Source organism: Passer domesticus, chromosome 1 (assembly GCF_036417665.1).
Source record: "Passer domesticus isolate bPasDom1 chromosome 1, bPasDom1.hap1, whole genome shotgun sequence".
Taxonomy (NCBI): Eukaryota; Metazoa; Chordata; class Aves; order Passeriformes; family Passeridae; genus Passer; species Passer domesticus.
The window spans coordinates 38638872-38659729 of record NC_087474.1 but is presented as its reverse complement, the minus strand read 5'-3'; the positions used below and the strand labels follow the sequence as shown (position 1 = coordinate 38659729).

The 20858-nt window shown below is 41.4% G+C and overlaps 1 long non-coding RNA gene across 1 annotated transcript in view; it reads left to right on the top strand.

Annotated features, from left to right (window-relative positions):
* The window catches only part of LOC135297454 (uncharacterized), a 61370-nt gene extending 40512 nt beyond the window's left edge, over positions 1–20858 (top strand). Inside the window, exon 13 of the long non-coding RNA XR_010359461.1 lies at positions 8006–20858. This is a non-coding gene — a long non-coding RNA (uncharacterized LOC135297454). The remainder of the gene's footprint in view (positions 1–8005) is intronic.

Here is a 20858-nt window from a genome sequence, read left to right as displayed (position 1 = left end):
CCTTACACGAAACTGTGAGGGATAAAATGAAGGTTCATCAGCTCTGTGTAAAGAAGCAGAGATTCAGGTCAGGTATAAACCTTCTCCAGTGCTAAAGCAGATCAGGTTCTGGAATTAACCACCTGAAAAGATCACTGAGTCACATCAAAGGAGAGATTATGGAGCTGGAGGCTGTGGAAATTGCATTGGCATTAGGATGCAGTGACAGAGCCCCGGTAAGGCTGGCTCAGCTGCCTGACCCTGCCACCTCCACCGGGGGTCAGTTTTTATTTCATGCACAATTTAATGTGACTTTTGCCTTATCTGCATGTAACAAGCTTGTTGTGCAGCTCCTGGTGTCCCTTGAGTGAAGTCTCAGGCTATGGCTAAACTTATCCAGCCTCCAACTGATGGGGAGAGATGACTCTGCCCCAGCTGCCCGGGCTTTGCACTCTCTGGGAGCCATGGAGGGCCAGGAGAGCTCCCTTGTGGGCAGGACTGGCAGCAGTGGAAGGAGGAGTAACAGGTCTGGCCCACACCTGCAGCAGGTGAGACGTGAGACCAGCAGTGTCACCCAGAGCTGTGCCCCGTACCACTGCTGCTTGTGTTGACCACCAGCTAATGAGCTGGAGAGAGCAAATAGCAGAGACATGTGGAAACCAGCTGGCTTGGCATGGCTGCGAGCACATCGAGCACAAACACTGATCTGTCCCTGCCATTTCCAGACTGACCAGGTCACCAGGTGCCAGCAGCCAGTGCCAGTGGGAGGAGGATTCTTGCTCCACCACCAGCAGCCAGAGCTGGGCTGGGGACAGGGAGTCTGTGTGCAAGCAGACAGTGCCAAGCCTGCACGTGTTTATGTGCTATGTATTTATTATAACCTCTGCTCCTCTTACTGTAATTTCCTTCCAAATTTTTTTTCTGCTGTGTCTTTCTCATTTCCATGATAGTACCATATTCCCCTGTGACACTGGCAGGTGCTCATCACCAGGATCAAGAGGAAAAAGGTCCCTGGTCATGGTAATGGTACACAGTCATCCTACCTGAGCTGTAGTGAGATGTCTTTTACTTGCCCGGCCTTTTTTCAAGAAAAAACTGACTTAACTGAATCACAAACTCACAGAGTGGGTCAGGTTGGAAAGGACCAAAGTGGGGTCATTTGGTCCAACCTCCCTGCTCAGGTAGGGTTGTCCTAGAGCAGATGGCACAGGATTGTGTCCAGATGGTTCTTGTGTCTCTCCAGTGGGAGACACTCCACACCCTCTCTGGTCAACCCCCCTGAAGGTTCATGGCCCCCTCCAATACTGGGTCAGGGTGCACTCAAGTATCAGTGACAGACAGACAGACTGTGTTATGCAGCAGTTTGGAAGCAGTTTGGAATTAAAAAACCCCAACCCATGCTGAGTTTATCTGTCATGAGGATGCACAAGGGCAATGTGTATGGCTCCTTCTGGGTGCCAAGCTGGGAAGGATACTCTGAGGGGTTACAGCCAGGCACTGGACAGGCTGCAATGACAGAGCTGTGCCTGGGTGCAGTCAGCATCACTCTGACACAAGCTGAAACTTGGCACTTCATCCTGGCTGCTCTCAGTGACACTGTCCCATCCCCTGTGTAAGGCAGCATGGCTGGAACTGTTTCTAGACTGATGTCAATGAAGCTTTTCCAAACTCAGTCCCAAGGACTATGAGTCGTTAAACCAGAGATCTTAAACAACTCTCTTTTTCAAATCCAGTAAGTATTTTACTATGGAGGTGAACAGAAAGGCAGGCCTTGCAGGCTGACTACATCTGAAATGGAGGCTTGTTATGAAGGTAGTGGGTTCCTAATCTGTGTGTCAGGTTGCTTCAGGCTTGTTTCTGAGAGAGCCACCAGTGTGTATACAGTCGACAAGGAGGGCATAGAAGGCTGTAATCTGTGGTTTGCAGTAATCATGTGTTCTGTGCATTGCCAGGTGCTGTCCTTCTGCTTAGGGATGTGTTGCTATTACTGAAGCTGGTCTCCCAGGCTGGACACTCAGCAGCTCTAATCCTGGAGAGATATCCGTGTTCAGCTTGCCTTGCATTTGCATGAACAATCATTGTTATATCAAAAGAAGATAAATTGCTAGGTAGAAAATTATTTGAAAGGCATTTCAAAATAGTTTTCTGGGAAGAAGGCTGTGCTAAAAACAAATACCTATTTATGTATATGCATAGTGTGAGGATTATCACATAAGGAAAATAGGATATAATGCAGCTAAGTGTGTGTAATGCTTCTCCACATCTCCACACACTACTGTGGGAATTAAGTTCCTTTCCCCTCTAAACTCCTCTCTGTTCTGGCAGGAGAGGGTCTGGAAGGCAGCTGCCTGCCTCTACTAAATGAATTGCACAACAGCCATTGCCTACATCCCCCTAGTCTGCAGAGACTTTCTATGTTCATATTTTCAGTTTTCAGTCCTATAAAAAAACCACTTTAAAGCCCAAAGACAGTTGACTTGCCACAGAAATTACAACCTCCCTTGGATATAGCTGCATGCCTTTCCTATTTATCCTACCTTGCCTAAGGGGAGTATCTCTTGCTAGTGAAGAACAGGCCTGAGTCTGTTACTAATATCATTTACTAGACTAATGTGCAGTTCTCCTGCTAAAGAAAACCCAAAGTCACACAATCTCCTGGAAAACAAAAAGAATATTTAATGTATTTATAGATCTCTCATCATTACTAATTATAGGTTGTTGCCTTCTGCTCAGACTCAACGCAGTGTGCACAAACATTAAAGTGAAACAAGCATGCAGTATCTTGCATGCTTGTTTGGTTAAAAGGTTGTTTTCAAAAGCTGAAACAAGTATATGTTCTATGTGTGAATATGGAGCAGAACAAATATGGAGCAGAACAGTACATCATAATATCAAGAGATTCCAACCAAGAACCCCCAGAGTATTACCTGAATAAAATACCTCATTATATTATGCTTGAAAACACTTTCAGTGCCTGTAACTACAGATCTGTGTCTGCCAAGTTTTCCTGCATTTGAGGAGTAATTAAATTATTCCCACCTTCCTGGAGATAGATTTGCAAGTCAGATAAATTACAGCAAAAAGCAGGTAATTAGACTGATGAATGTTGTCATTTGCAATGGTATTTATTTAATCTACAATCTTCTACTTATAGCTGACTGGACATTAAGAAGGGGGATGTGGCCTCACAGGCTATTTAAAAGCATTTGGTCCATGTGCCTGAGGAGGTCTAAATTGATGTAACAACTTTCCATTATATTTCCTTCATATTTCTTGCTGTCATGCTTTGCATCAGCTCCTTGCATGCCTCCCATTTTCATTAAGCAGTGCCTGAATCACTTTCCCTGTTCCCTGCTATATGATTTTTCTGTCTCCCATTCTCTAGCCAAATCCCCTTCATTTTTTGCTTCCTGTGATTTGAAAGTGTCTCATCTCATGTTCTGTGCCGGAAGGTGAGTTTGGATAGGAAGCCACAGGTCACAAAGCTTGGATAATTCACATACAAATATATTTGCACTAAAGGTTAGACACTTGCATCATCCACTTTGCTAGCCTGGGGTGTCAGATAGCTAATGTGTGCAGTAGCTAAATAGCAGCTTGATGTTTTTTTAAAGGTTACATTGCTTTTAGCTTATCTGCATTATGCTGGGCATGGTGTTACTGGCATTTCATGACACCAGCCTTACCTTTATTCTGACAACAATACAGAAATACCCAGAAGCTACAACATGATATAAGCCCTTCACGATGGTTATGCTTAAGGTAGCCTTACAGAAAAATGCAGATTTAACTTCTGTCAGAAAAATAAACTTTTCTGAGCGCTATGGTATAAAAGTGAGCTCTCTTCTCATTCTCTTCTACATCTTAGCAGTCATTTAGTTCAGTTTGAAAAATCGAATGAGATAATCATAAGATTTTTATGTCATATTTTATTAAATCCTGTTTATTGAACTGAAAGAAAACAATACAGAAGGTAGAACACTTCTTCATCTGTAAACTAGAGGAGAGGAAAAAAACAGTTTCTCTTTTTACCCAAATGGATAAAGAAGAAAAAAAGTCCAACATGCCCCCTCACCCTCATCTTAACTCCCTAAAACACAAAATTAATAAAAGGGAAAGAGCCAGAGGGTAGATGAGCATCTGTCTCTTTTCTACGTCTGTTGCGGGGGGAAAAATTGCTCTTTTGACTTAGAATAATATCTGGTTTGGTAACAATTTTGGAGGTTGGAGAAATTACCAACAGACTTTGATTCAAGCCAGCACTTTGAACCGCATCTGGAAGGCAGCTGAATGCCTGGTAAATCTAATGAGTTGAACATTTTTGTGCTTCTAAACTAAGCTGCTTTTATCCATGTGGCAATGACAACTTCAGATTACACTAGTGGGACGCTGCAATCTGCAGGGTTCAGGAAATGCTGTACCAGGGCTTTCAGCCCATCCTTCCTGCTCCACAGATTATGGGTCATTTGAGAACCAAGGAGATCTGTGGAGATGAAGCAGAGAAATTTGGCATTAATGTGTCACTACACATGAGAGAACAATTGTTTGTTTTGATTCTGTACAAAATCCCAGCCCAGATGATGAGAGCATTTCCTCCCCTGGAATTCACCAAGACTTTTGGAAGGGAAAACACAGCAAAGGACACTACTGAACAAGATCAAACATGTAGCAGTCAAATAAACCAAAATTTTGATTGAGATGGCAGATGGAGTGAGGTACCAACATGGTGGTTTTTACTGAAAAATGGATTTAAAAGTAAGCATTTCCTGCATCAGGATTTGAATGTGAGGTTGAGAAAGAGCATCCAAAACTACATGAAGATGAGACTACAAGAAGATTTATTCATTATAAGAGTTAAGTCAGGTAGCTGGACCCGAAAGGAAATTGTAGGAAATGTTCACTCTACAGAAGTAGAGAATCTCCTGTGGGGGTCCTGTTGGCCAACAAGCTGAGCCCATCCCCATTGTGCTGCTGCAGCCACAAAGTCAAATCAGATCCTGGGCTCTATCCTCAGGGACATTGTGAGCTGAAAGGGAGACATGATCATCCCACTCCATTCAGTGGAGAGCATTTCAATGTCTAAGGAAGGTTTATTTTACTGTAGAATTGAAGAAGAGAATAATAAAGAAACACATAGTCATGGCTTAAAATAGATAAGAGAAAGGTTTAGGTTAGACATCAAGAGAAGTACCAAGCCTGCTGTATGACACTGACTTATGAAATTGCTCCTTACAAAATGTGGCAACAGGTGCTGCAAAGAAATCTAAGGGAAGAAAGACTTAGGAGTTAATACCACTAAATATATTTGTCTGGCTATGCCTGTTTGGGTTCAGAGAGAAAAGACATGAGTGGTTCTTCCCATCCCTTAACCTATTGTCTAGTACCAGTACAGTAAGAGGGATGCAGCTATCCTGCAGTACTGGGTGCCAGGTTAACCAGGGACAAGCTGAAGTCTATGAAGATTTCCCTTTAATGTCACTGGGAAGGTTTTTCCACTGGTGCTAGGAAACAGCTTGCTTTACATTTCAGCCCCATTTGTGAAGCTGTTGCTTGGATGTTAAATAAAAATATGGTACCTTATAAAAAAATAGCTCTCTGTTTTCTATTTAGAACATTTTATATTGTCAGAATAGCATGAGGAATATATTGCCAGAAAAGGGAAGAAAAAAGCCCAAGAACCCTCAAGGTGTATCACATTATGTCTTTTGGTAAATAACAATGGTTTATCCTTTGACAAGGAATATTCATTCACCTTCTTCTCTGCAATTTTTTGTTGTTGTTGTTGAGTGAGTGGGCAGGCTGTGATAAGGGGTACTTAATTTGACATTGCATGTATTTGTGACCTACAAAACTTGATATAGACCAAAAAGAGTGGGCAGAGGATGGAAACTGAGAGCTGGCTTAGCAGCTGAATATAGACCTAAGAGCCAAGAAATCCTCAGTACTAATTGTACTGCCACTACTGATTTATGGAGTGTCCTTGGGCGCTGTTAAAACTTAGTAAGGGATTTGAGGTGGAAGAGAGCTATGTGTTTCTATTAAGATGGCATAATGAGGCTTTAATTAGGGAAAAATTGGCTACTTCTCTGCTGAGATGGAATAACTATTGTAGATGTGAATATATAAATACTCTGCTGAAGCTGAAAAGGAAGTTACTGGTTCCTCTGACATGAAATCTTGAGAATGGGCCATAGAACAGTTCCAGCATCACAACAGAGATTGTATATAGCTTTTTATGTGCCAGTGTCACAATCAAATGTAAATCCACTTTAATTAATTTTAATTTGTAATTAATTCTGATTGAAAAGATTGTTTTCATTCTGGGGCAATTAATATAAGCCAATATGTACTCAAGATGGGTGGAAACTTGGCCATATTTCCTTCCCACAGGAGCATTAAGCCAGTTTTGACATTTTTATACATTTTTAATTAAATCACTATGATCTTTGCAGGCCAGTGTTTGCTCCAACAGTATTTTTAAGCTTGAAATTCAAAGGTAGATTATTTTAACAAATGTGCACAAAGATTAAAAATTGAATCCCATCAGTGTTGAGACTGCATTGTCTTTTATCTCTGTTTTGAGTAAAACAGATGGTTCATATTGCAAATGATGCATGAATAGGACTTCCCCAATGTGATGCAAATGGATCCGTGAAACTGGCATTGTGTGGAGGAAAAGAGGCTGATGTTAGTAGAAACTTCTTGGACAAACACCAGTAATGAATATGTTCTTTGATTATGTTTCACCATCCGTTAAAAAGTAAAGAAAAAATAATCAGAGAGAAAGATGTCCTTTCAGAGACTGATAGTTTAAGGGACAATAAACCAGTCAGCAAGCCAGTGCCTGGCGCTGCTGCTGCTTCCCATGGCCACCTTTGGCAAGTGCAGTCGCTCGGGGTCTCTGGGTCAGCCTCTGCAACACGAGGGTTACGGCCTCCCGCTGTTTATCATCTTTCTGATGTGTTCAAGCCGTGCATGTTTGGGGCAGACATTTCCCCCCAGTGGCTGGCACAACCACTGGACACTGCTGTATTCCAGAAATTGGAAACAAGTAACAGTGAGGTGGGAAAAATGTTTCCCTGGGCTTGAATGACCTTCCATGTGCACTGGATTGTATGGAATAGATATTATAACATAAAAAAGCCATTTCATTTGAGCAGAGTTTCTCATCTCACTGTTCTCAACATAGTATTTTCTTGAAATACCTCATTACTACTTTAAGCAAATGAGGATCAGGTCTAAATTCCTCTTTAAGCCCCCAATTTAGAACAGGCCTTAATGAGCTTTCAGTCCATTCCTGCAACTGTCAGTATACGTGTTTCAGTGATTAAAACTAAATACATGCCCAGGCTGGTGTAATGCTGACCAGATTTACATAATCTTTACAATTAGTGATTCTTACAGTTTTTGAGGAAAATTCAGATCTATCACAGGAAACTAGTATGCAAAAATGGTTTGTATTATCCTTAATTATGGTATTGACAGTGCCCAACAGCCTTGTTTTAAAATGGAGCACCCCAATCACCATGTTACCAGCTTCTCTATTTTTTGTGTGTTTTATTTAATTTACTTCTGTTATCATAGATCACAGAATGGTGTTGTTTCTGGAAAATAGTTGAATAAGTTATTTATTTGGGTGTTTGGGCCTGGTAGCCGAAAGGTTTTATAAGTTTATGAAATGTCTGGGAAAGCAGCTGCAACAGGTTGAGCTGAAGGATGGGAAAAACATGTTCATAAGAAATAAGAACCCTTGCTTGTCCTTCTATTTGCACATCAGTCTGTCTTGCAGATTTTGATCACTTGGGTTCATTTCCATGTGTCTATTGCACCTACTCCACAGGCACCCCAACATGGTCAATATGTGGTCTTGCTGTTAAGAGCCATAATTGATTGCCAATTACCCCCTGGAAAACTTTCATTTTCCCTATTCAAAATTCACCTTGTCGAAGAACAGTAACCCTCTGTTTCTGCACAGCTTCCCACTTGATGAATCTCATCCTTGTTTTCTCTGTTGCTCTTGATACAGAGCACACAGGTGGAAAGACCCAAGATGGACCCTACCAGGAAGAATCTGAGAGACCCTGGGAAAGAAAGGTGATGTCCAGAACCACCAGTGGGGAAGGCTTGGGCTGAGAAAGGATTGTGACAGAGCATGTGGAAAAGGAAGGTATGGAAATTTGAAATTCTAAGAACACACAGAAGTTTGGAATGCCATGAAAATTTGCCTTGTTTTAGTTGTTGAATATTATATAATGTCCTCTCCTTGCAGGAGTACCCAATTCCATCATTAGTTATGGTTTTTATGGCATACTGGGCACTCTTGTGCATATTTGCTTCAGAGCTGATCAGCCTGGAAGACATGACTGAGGTTTGCTCCTTGCCTAATAGAAAAGTCTGATCTTGAACAGGTCTATCTGGCCACTGTAGCGAGTGATGCAGGCAATCCTCATAAAATGAAACGTTCAATATTCTGTGTGTAGAATCACATCCATTTTCACAACATCTGGAATGATTCCCCTGACTTTTCAGGGTTCTTTAGCTTAAATGTTCCGTGAAGTCTGTGTACAACTAACAGTTGTTGCTTTTTTTCTGGAGTGAGAAGAGAATGTACAGTTTTGCATCCATTCGTGTGGCTTCTGGGACTTTTTCTGCTTTTAACATTCTCTGGCAATGCTTCATCCTGAGTCTGTCTTTGGCGGCAGCCACAGTACTGAGGGGCCATGCAGGCAGAATAAATAACAAGGCAGTGCTGAGAGGCTTTCCTTGATAAAAATTGCTGTAGGCTGGGCAGAGAGGGCATATTTTTTTAGCAAAGAAAAGGCCCCCATGGCTGCTGCTGTAGGAAACGGATCCATTATTGTCACTCTCTGTTCTGAGAAGGGACAGAAGAACTTTTTGATTTTCTTTGGTTTTTCTTGTATAGTCTGCCACAGCAGCCAGCATTAGCAAAACCAGACCTGTGCTCATCTTTTCAAAATATCACTTTTATTTCTGAATACTGATTACTCAGGCAGACTGCAAGGCAGAGCTGTGAGAGTTTCATAAGCAGGGCACCAGATTGTTGTACTGAAGTGGTAATGACACGAAAAATGGAGGCAGGGCACAAGCAATCCACTTAAGGGACCTGGAAAAGCTGTGAAGAAAAGGATTGAGGCTGAAAGACATATTTTAGACAAAGGAAGTTTTTTACTCAGCACTTGTTAGACAACATCTATAATACTGTGTCCAGCTTTGCCTCCTGTAACACCAGAAAGGCACTGATGAGCCAGAGCAAGATCAGCAGAGATGATCAGGGCAGGAGCACTTGCCTTTTGAGGAGAGGTTCAGAGAGGTGAGCTTCTTCCATCAGGAGATGTGATGGCTTTGGAAGGACTTAACAACAGGAGCCTGATGAGCACAAGGAAGTCACGGAAAAGATGGAAGCAAGCTATTAGTATTTGGGCACAACAGGGGAGCACAGACAGATTCTCATGAGATTTAAGGAGAAGAATTTTCACTGCAAGGACAGCCAGGCAGGAAAGCAAGGAGGATGCTCCTCTCTCTAGGAGGATTTTCAAGATCCAGCTGGATAAACCCTCAAGCAATGTGGTCTGAAGCTTGCCTTGTTTTACACCGGGGCTTGAGCCAAAGACCTGCTGACCCTTTCCACCTGAGTTACTCTGTAATCCTGATTACCATCCCCTCCATCCTACTAAATATAATGGCTGCTCTGCACAGCTCACGACACCTCAGTCATCACCCAAAACAGCCACTACATGAACTCCTAACCTCAAGAAAAAATGCACAAGCCTCCAAGCTCCACAATCCTTACAATATTATACGGTGTTTAAGAAAAAGACCTTGAAATGTTGACCTCAATGTCTTCAGCAGAGTTACAGCAGTTCAGGGCCCTGGAGACCATGAAACAATGGTTTCAACTCAGGAATGTTCCCTACATGTGTTATATGAAGCCTGAAACCTCCTGCTCTCAGGCCATCAGCATAAGTTAGTGTTGGGTGCTCTACATGGGTCTAGCAAAGTCAAAGACTGGAGTACCAGGAGAAGTTTAAGATGTTCTTTTCTTTCAGACTGTGACAGAGATGTTGTTAATCTTTTTCTCATGCCCTCTGGTTTGCTGTCATTATACAGGTCTGATGGTTCTCTGATTTGAACCTCTCACTGTAATTAAAGAAGTAAATATAAACCACAGGGCTGGTGCTTTGTAACAGTGTTAGAGAGGAGTAAACAACAGCTACCAGTTAGAACTTAGCACTTGACAAAACACACAATGGAAGGTAAAGAAATTACAGAAAAAAAGGTCTGCCAGGTTTAGCATTATACGGACTTTTTGAGTCATTGTACAAGCAGATGAAGTAATAAAAGGCCACCTTTGCAAAGTGAAAATAGGACCATTCATAACTTCAATAGACAAAAAAAGAAAGAAATTGACAATAGATATTTATATTCTGTATTTGGAGAAAATACAGACAAATTGGTGAAAAGCAGGTCATAAGCCTATGCCACTTCAAATGTTTTCCAGTCTGTTGAAAAGTAAGAAAAATGTTACCATGTCTTTAAGAAGAATGTTTATAAATCACCAGACTTGGATGACTTGCATGAAAAAGTACAGCCATTTGCTTCAATCCTTTGATGATGGTACAGTAAAAAGAAAAAATGGGCTAATATGGGCAATCTGATGTATGTCCCTTGCAAAACAAGAGGAAAATTAGCAAGATTTAATTAATGAAGATGTAAATAGAAGTAAAAGGTGTGAATACCATTTCATGACAGTTAATACGATGCTGTTAAAAAACAAATCTTGTCAATACAGCCTGATTTTACTATGAATTATGTGTTTGGCTGATAATTACTGTCATGTAGACATAAAAGATTTCTATGGTTTAATGTGTACTGTTTGCTGGCATAGAATAATCTGAGCTTTTCAAAAATGAGCAACTGCATGGCAAGGTTGCAAAAATGAGCAATTAGTGTCAATAAAGCTTGGATAAGATGAATTTAGAACTTGCTAAATGGCAGATTGCAAAGCTGTTGCTAACATAAAATTTTCTCTGAATGAGTATGCTTCTAGTGGCATCCCATGGTGGTATGTACTAGAAACAGTGTTGACCAACCCATTTCATCAGTGATCTGGAATTAAATGCAACATTCCTGTTGATTAAAAGCAAACCTGTGAATATCACATATGCTGCTGGAATAGAAATTATAATGACATGACAACTATATGAAATGGTGCAGGGAGTTTAGGTGTATGAGTGTAATCAAATAAAGCTTTTTAATATGGCTGAGACTGTATCTGCAGAGTTGTGGAAGCAGTATTGATGAGGAGAGTCTCAGAGTTGCCACAGTGCAAGCAGAGTTCCCCCTGTGATGCTCTGGCAATACAAGCAAAATAATGCTCAGCTACATAAATATGATATAAACAAGTAGGAGCAGGGAAGTGATTCCACTGGAACAGAAATATTGCATGAAGTCCTGATGCAGGCATCTTGAAAAACATTTTGGAAAATGAAAATGTGCAGAGATGATTTGAGGCCTGATGAGTTTGAGAAAATGGTTTATTTGCAGAGGGTTTGATCTATTTATTGTGAAGTAGCTTGACAGCAGCTGAAGTAGGGAAAAAAAGGAAGGCAGGGGACGGTGAATACTTGATCAAGTGAGAATATTTCAGTAAGAAACAAAAACAGGGTTATTAAGCTCAGATTTTGGAAGCCAGAAGGGGTTGTAAGACAAGAAGATCCACCATTTTTTTAAACATTGGGGTAAGAATCTTTGAAAAAAAAATTAAAAGGGATGGTGAATCTGTTTCTGAATCTTCACCTCTATTGAAAAATAGGTTTTAGACAGACAGAGTTCACTTGGTGTGGTAGAAGAAAAACTCCTTAAGCATTAAGTTGATTAAACAGACAAGAGTCACTCTGAGATCTTCCCTGCTGTTGCCACTTAGGTCTCTCAGAGATGTCCAAGGATGGGCGTGTGAGGGTAATTTTATGTTTGTGATTATGTTTTTGTTTTAAATGCCTATGAAGTTCACCCCCACCTGTATGGCTGTCTGTGTTCTAGCAACACTGGTCATACTCATTCTCTTTGTTGCATGTTGAATGGTTATCACAGTCGTTCTGAAATGAGAACTGTCTGTGTCTGTCCCCAAGTTCCCTTCAGGCAGGGAAGAAACACGAGGAAAATGTCCTGCCAACAGAACTTTGTTTTCTGAAACTTGTAAGTAAGAAACAATTCGTGAAGGAGCTGTGAGCCACTTTTTTTTCTCTCTGAAAGGATCCCTTTCCATTTTATTGAGACTGGTCTTATTACAGCCATCTCCAGCTGGCAGGAAAGTTATGTATGTACTCAATAACAGCAAACATCAATGAAATGAGCCTTTAGAGCCCCTTACTGTGCTTGAATCACCTTTATTGATGCAGTGGGATGCAAACTGCATTTCCAATAGCTGTAGCTGATGGACCTCAGGACCAGATGGAGGAAACTGCCTGCAACTGGGGAGAGCAAATTTAAACTGCTCCTGAGTGCCCCAAAATAACCTCTCAAGCAGTCATGGTTACCAGAGCAAAGGCAGAGCCAGCACTGCTACAGACATCACCCAGCCAAAAGTGCTCTTCCAGAGAGGCACTTCATCTGCCTGAATGAAACAGGGGTGGGAGTCACTCACCTAAATGTAGGTCACCTGGGCTGAGTGGTGACCAGGAGAGGTCAGTGCTGAATGGGCACCAAAGTGTGATTCAGGCCACCCTAAAATAGACATCTAAATTAAGGCTCCACAGAAATGTCTTCTCTCTCTCTTGGCTGCACAGGGAGTTTTCTAAGTGGCTCAGCTACAGACTGCTCTGCTGCAGATGTCTGCCTTCATTAACTTTTAGGGTCTTACGACCAACTCAATTTCTGCCACCTGTCAGCACAAGGAAAGGGCCCTGATGGGCCACAGCCACACTTGCTGTGTACACAAGAAGGAGCAGATGTGGTTTCATTTTGTTCCACATGCAAAAAAGGGCACATTCACACTGCCTGGTGAGCTCTTGCTGCAAGCACTGCAGGGAGGCAGTCTGGGCTCTGGCCATCCAGTCTGTGTTAGCAATCTTTGGACATTGCTTATAAATGAGTGAAAGTGATTTCTCAGCTTTTTCCTTGCTCATTACAAATGAGGATGGATCCAACATTGATATCAAAAGGTGACATGCTTATTCCACTTTCCAGCTGAGGGCAAACCAAAAAAAGCCAGTTCAAACTTTGCATCAGTGACATGTGGATAATATGGTGGTGTAGTTTTTCTGTGTTTTCTGATTATAAATGGCAATCTGAAGTTAAGGTAGGGCTTCACATTCCTAGAACCAAAGTGCCACCAGTGGCTGCAGGAGGTGTAATGGGCTGGGTCCTGCTGCAGCTCAATGCTAGGAGGTGAAAACAGCATTACTGGAAAATTTGCACAGAACTCTGGGACTTCCTGCCTCCTGTGGGATGCAGTGCTGTTTTTGAAAGCTATAAAACTACTCAAGTGACTTGAAAACATTATTTCATTCACTGGGAAAAATATCATCTCTGTCAGAGATGGACTGTGAAGCAGTATAACAAAAGCAAAGATTAGTCCAAGATTCCTGGCATTTTTTTGAGTTGGATATAATTTTACTTGTGTGAGACCATTTCCCTGCAAATGGAAGACTGCAGTTACAATGTGATGGAAAAGAGGAGGGGAATTAGTAGACTAACAGAGAATAGTCTGATACCAAAGAGAAGCCTCTGACCTGTAGATTTACACAGTTCAAATAAATGAGAAACTGGCTGGTAAGCCTCTTAAAATGCCAACAGTGCTTGAAATAGGCTAACAAGCAAGTTGCCGTGTGAAAAATGGCACTGCAGGTGACATCAGAAGAAGCTCTTTGAGCAACTTCAAAAAACCCAGACCACCATGAAGTTTTATGTGAAAGAGGACCTTAAATTTCTAATACACATAACATGTCTTAAAATAAGTATTTTTACCTTTCCAATATACATCTTCTGTCTTTCATTGTGGTTCTTGCTTTCACCTCTTGTCTAAGACCAATTTAAGAGTCAGTAGTAAATATCAGTTTTCCATTTTTGCATGTCACATGGGCCAGAAGGCACTGAGCACTGTGCCTAAAAATATTTTCAGAGACTAGACATAGAGAATGTGTGATGGAAAGAACCTGAGGACATGCATTATTTCTGTAGTGAAATAAAGCCTGCAGTAGTACTAGCAGGGGGAAGCATCCTGGTGGTGGTACCAAATAAAATGGGACAAATATGTATGGCAAGCACAGTATGTCTCAACCCACACTCTGTCAAGTGAGATCCAGTCAGCAGGCAAAGGAGGGTACACAGAGGCAAATCAGAATCTGTTCCAGTGAAAGTGGATATTGGGCTGGGCCTTGTTACGTGCAAGCACACCTGATTTAGCAAAACTGCACTATTGTGAATTGTGGGAATTGCTAATGCAACCAAGGTGAATGGCCTTTAGCATTTGTGTTTCTCCCAAATGCATTTGCTGGAGCCAAGATGCTGCTTGTGCATCTGCCGTGCTGCTTCCCTTTGTGGTGGAATTGTTTCACTCTGTTCATGCTCCCAAAGCCCTGCTCTACCCATTTGCCCTCAGCATTGCTCTCTCTCCCCCCCAGGTTTTGCAGTATCATTGTTCTGATGTCCCCAGTATGATCATACCCGACATTATCCTGTCTGTTTTTTCTTCCTGACAGCCACTCACAGGAAATTCTCATCTGAAGGAGGATTTGTGAAGACACCGTTGCCTCTGTGTGTTGTCTCTGACTTGTTCCCTTTTTGCAGTTCCTGTCATAGCTCTTTGCTGCTCAGTCTCAGTTCTCTGATGAATCTAATCTGCTTCCCCCTGCTCCTTGACTGAAGATACCTCCACAGCTGTTACTCAGCACATAGCAAGGGAGTCAACTCCATCTTATCACTCTCTTTTAAAAGCAAGAGCCTTGTGTAGAATGTTTTCTTTCTTGGGGGTTGGACTAGATGATCTCCATAGGTCTCTTCTAACTCTAACAATTCTGTGATTCTGTGTTTCCTCCCTTTTAAGTCACTCCTTCCTTTGCAATTTGAGGTGGGCTCTTCATTTCTCAGCCCAGCTTTGGACCCTGTGGTGTGGGGAGAACCACCATCTCTGTCACCTTTCACTCAGACACCAAAGTCACCTTTTTAAATCTGTTCTCTGTATTGGTCAAACAGTAAATACCTTTAATGTGACTGTATGTGTGTGTCCATTCACACTGAGGTAAGAGCTTGGAGGCAGCACTCAGAAGATTCAGCAATCTGCCCCCACATCTCTCTCTTTCCTGCACAAGGCTTCATGAAGTCCCACATTTTTCTACAGATCTACCCCTTATCTGTGATTTCTCTCAAGTCAGCTGGACTGTGTGTCCAGCTTCTCAATTTAAAACCAATTTGCTTCATCAAAGAGTTTATTAGCATGAGTCAAGAAAACTCCTTCAACACCTTCAGACTATTTGTCATTGAAGACATCTCTTTTTTCCTTCTAAAAAGGAGATGCTACAAATACATTTTCATCTCCTAATACCACAGCCCTTTCTTGGCAATTTCTTCCTCAGAGTCAGTGGAATTTTTCAGTGTGGATGTGAAGGGATAGCCACACTCCTCAGAGTTATATGGCCCCTAGCCAAGATGTGCAAATTCCCCTCCCAGCTCTGCTAGAATGCTGACACATTCATTACAGACCTTGGAGTTGAACAGCAAGGGGCAAAAAACCTGCTTAGTGAGGTGCTCTGTGAACACATTTTTCCCTGCAATGAAGCAGAGAACAGGCTGAAATGTGAACTGATCCTCACCATTTGTACTAGGGCTTACAGTGTAGTTGGACTTTATTTTTAGCACTTTACCACTTTTTTCAGCCATTTATTATTCATTTCACTTCTTGAGAGGCCAGTCTTGCTCATCACTCCATGAACTTTCAGGTAGTCAATGACTTCAGCTCATGCCTTTCCCTGCTTTGAATATATATGGTCCAATACACCTGACTACTGCTGGCAGACTCCCAAAGTTTCATTTGCTAGAAAATAAGCTTAATGCCCATTATTTTATCCCCAAGATACGTCAAGTTTCCAGACAGCTTTCAAATTTGAGATTAGGAGGCATAAACAAGCCAGTTGATTAATTACAAGAGGTGTTTTATGCATTAGATTCCATTTTTCAGCTGCTAAGTAAGAGGGAAAACTTCCTCATCTGCCAAAAGAGTGCCTGTTTACTCATGTGGCTACTTTGCATGGGAGCAGGCTGCTCTCTCTTTGAAATTGCTGTTAACAAAGAGGAAAGATTTCTAATTTGAGGAAACAATGAAGAATGAACAGAATGAGGCTACCACCCCCACTGTCCTTGCTGGTGTTCTTCACCTCTGGATCCTGGATGAACAGAAAATGAATCAACATGCCTTTCACATGTTGCTCTTTATTTCTCTCTATTCAATTTGATGGAGGCTGACAAAACCCCAGCATCAAATGAGCACAGCCAGAGCTCATCTTCACCAGAGGGACATTGGGAAAACCTGTCTCCTGCTTTCCATGAAGGCACACTCACCTATAGCAACACCAGTGATTCCCAGGATCTGTGTTGTTCCCTTGCTGCCTTTGCAATGGTTTCTCACCCCCAGGCTGCTCAACGTGCCCACACCTGTGGCAAACTCAGCCTAACCATGGCATTAGAAAGGGCATCATAGGAGCCCTTCAGTGTCTGCCAGGTTTGTGTCAGAGATGCCAGGGTCCTTGTCTCTCCCCACAGACTTGGGGCTCCACAACTCCTGATAGTACTGACTTCATGGGACCGGGACACCTTTCCTTTCCATGCAGAAATGCTGCCTTTGCAGGTGCAGTCTGTGGCTGCTGCCCTTCCTCCATCTCACCAGCAAAGTTCCCCCTCTCTTGAGGTAACCCCAGCCCCAGACTGAGAGATACAGAAGGAGAAGGGAGGAGTAGGCCTACAAAGGTTTTATCTCTGGCACCTCTCTAACAGCATCCTATTAATTTCAGCAACTTCTTCCGACATTTCCCCATGGACAGAAGTTTTTAGTTGGCTTGTAACAAGATAATTTTTTCACTAAGTGAAATTGGTCTTGCTACCAGAAACAGAAGCAGTGGCAAATGACATCTGTTAATTCCTATCCCTGCATCATTCCCAAGTGGTTAAAAGCTCTGAGTGCAGAAGACAGCAGGGAAGGGGGAAGGGCAACTAAGTGATGCCACAAAAAATGAAAGCTATCTTGAAAGAGAACATTAGAGTATAATTGAAAGCAGCTGCACTTTTTAGTTTAATGCCCATCCTAGATACAAAGTGAAAACAGCAGCTACAACTGTAATGAAATAAAGGCTTAAAACAGTCCTAATTAAGAGTGAGATCTCACATATCACAGACCTGGTCTTCTCCTGGCTTCTGGAGAAAAGAACGAGGGTCACTTGGCCCTTGTCAATGTCATATCCTGACATTTCTAAAAAGTTATAGCAATATACCATTCAAACACTACAATAGCTATGAAAGGTGACTGAAAATGCTATGAATGTTAAAAGTTGGAGATCTCAGAACAGATTAACAGTCTATGCATAATAATGGTCCCACTATTATAAGTAGAAAACTCAAGTACCTGAAAATTAATGAAGTAAATAAAATTATAAATCAAAGAAGAGATTGCAATAAAACACATTCTCCCCTCCACCACCCCACCCTGCTCTGCTGACAAAAATGCCTGAAATCCATGCACACTGAAAAAATGCTATGTCCTCTAAAGCAAGGCAATAAGCTTGACATGGAAGACTGTGGAAATGAAGACAGCACATCCATATTTCAAGTGTTTTCATGACTGATGATGACAGATCCTTTCCTAGCTGTGAGTGGTATAAGAGGGAACTAATTTTCTTTAGCTTTTCTCAGGCATACAGAAAATAAAGCAGTGAAGCATAGATAATATGGTTTGGCAAGTCACTTCTCTGGGTATTCAGTAGGACAGATCTTTAGCTTGCATATATCAGCATAGGATCATTGCCTTCATATTAATTTAACATCTGCCCCACTTTATTAATGTTCGGTTGCCGTTCTTTCTTAATGGACATTCATACATATCCTAACAAAGAAATCCCCAAAAGAGCTGTCTTAAATAAATGGAGCAAAACAATTTACCCCAATAGTGGAAAAAATATTGGAATGCTATACAAAAATTCCAAAACAATGTGAGTAATTCAGCCTGGGATTTGTTTGAAAGAAAAATGAAGATTCAGGGCAAGGTTAAATGTATTTCTGCCAGGACATGGCTGCCCGTTCTTGTACCTCCAGCCTCTATGCTTGTATGTTTCTGTCTACTAAACTAAATTCAGTACTAGTATCCAAAATCCCACCCCAATGCAAGGACTGCCTGAATTAGGTTAACTATTGTGGGGCAAGCATGTGTTGAATCCTTTACTTGGATTCTTCTATCAATCATAACTATTTATTTGTTCAGTATTCTGTCCAAATATATTCTAAATATAAAATACACTGTTTGGTGTTGACATATGAGGAATGGCAGGGGGGAGCGTGGGGGTTGTCTTTCTTCTCAGTCAGCAACTACTAGCTCAACATATTTTTGACCATCTGATTGCTTCTCCTTGGACCCGAGAGTATTTCCTCCCACAGGCATTGAAATCTGTACATTTGGAAGCCATAGCAATTGGAATAAACCCTTTTATTGTTTCTTTGGATATTGAAGCTTGCCTCAAAGGTCCACATCTCTCTCTCCTGTTTATTACCTACTTAACCATTGGCTGTTTCTTTGGCTCCCTGTCCTTCAGTCCACTGGTAATTCATCTGCTCTTAATGAGGTGTCAAAAATGATTGATAATGCCTTTGTAATTATCTCTGCCTGCTCTTTAAGAACATTCAGGTGAGACTATCTGTCCTTGCTCATAAGTGAGCACTTCGTTTGTCACCATCATTTTCTTTGTTCTTTTTCACCAGCCCAAACAACTGCTTCCTTGTTTTCTCACTTTCTCACCAACTGAATCAAAAGTCAGCTTCAAATGCAAAGCAACAAATTCTGTATTTGCATGTATCTTGCTTGTGAAGTCTCAGTGAGATCAGTGATAAGTGCAAGATACAAATCAGAGCACATGTTAGCCTTAGAGAAATGTGCTCCTGTATGCTTCAATCTACTCCTTCTGGTTAATACATTTGGATCCCAAATTGGCTTTTATTCCTGTGTTTTAATCTGATGTGCCAGTCTGGGGGCCAAGTTTCTGTATTAGAAGACAGATTTTACTCTTTGATGCGGGTAGCCTCTGAAGGCTTTTGGTTGAACTCCATGCCCAAAGCAGATGGCAAAGTCAGTTGTACAACCCAGGACCTTAATTTGGTGTGGATGGATGCTCTAGAGCACATATATTGCAATGAAATGATAAAATTATTTGCTTTTGAGGTACACAGGGACATTTCATCCATTTATTCAGATTACGGTGCCTTGGAAATCATTACAAATTAAGACAGAGGAATGACCAGGACTGTTAACTGTTAAACTGATAAAGCCTGTTTTCACTGCAAAATTAGTGTAAAATAAATGCTGACAATGAATGTCAGGAAATTTATTGTGAATTTTGTCTTCTTAGGAAAGATTAAGTGCATTCTAACAAACACAAATTAATTTCTTTCAGGTACCCTTGATTGCAGGTAAGAACCATATGACTGCACCTTTTTTTCTACTGAGTTTTTAGGAGTGTAAAATTGAAGGCAATGAAACTGAACAGCAAAAGGTATATAACATAATTTTAAAAGCATCAGGTCTAGGTTTTAGAAACTCATTATAATTGTTCCTACAGACTTTGGTGCACAGAAGCACCTATCCAATATATTTATATATATATACACATCAAGGCACGTATAGTGAGCTCTTCATCCTGATATTAGAGAGGAGGCTTCACTGAGCATATTTAGGGTACTCCTCAAGAAGGCTGGTCTCACCCAATATTAGACATCTAAAACAAAGACATTTATAATAAGTTACTCCCTGCAGTCTCCCTCCAGTCAATGGAAAAAACAAGGCATGGCTCATCTGTCACTTAGCCATCACCTTCAGAAGAGGAGGAATCATGCTCTGAAGTGTGTCTTTTTTTCTCCCACTTGGGAGATAACTCCACTTTGGCCAAAGGATCCCTTCAGAGTTTTCTTCCTCTGAATTCCCTTGCATTTGATGAAAAATTTGGCCTGGTCATATAGAGATAGGTTTCTCCACAGTTGTTTCAGAAGTGTGCTTAGGGTCAGAAGAGAGATTTGGACAAGAGACTAATGGTTATGGTTTTATTGCCTTACTTGTGGAATAGGAGAGTTTAAACTGGTGTGAGATGAGAGCACAGCTCCTAGCACCCTTGCTGCCATTCTGAAAGAGAATCAGTACTAGAGCATGTCCTGCTGTTTCCTCTGGCTCAAGCCTAATGAAATGTGCACTAAGGTTTATTAAACTGATCCTTCCATCTGTTCCTTTTAAGATCTGTTTTTGCAGTTCTGAGTGCTACAAAGAAGGGCTACAGTTTCACTGGCATCATTATTTTTTTATTAAGTTCACCCACATCACGCAGTAATTGGGTTTCCTGATTTGGAATCCTGAAGGTTCTCCATATTCGTTCAACCTACCCATCATATTAATGTCTGTACCAACACATCTTCTCCAGCCACTGGCACACATCATTATGACCCTGAACTTTAGCCCTAGGCATGTCCCCTTCTATCCCAATCCAGTTATCCTGGCACAGATGGATTTTGCAGCTATTCTAACTACCCAGTCAGTTAGAAAAGATCTAATGTTGGCGCCAACGAGAATTTTGTACATCCCACTTTTTGTCCCCAAACTGGAGAAAGCACACTAAACT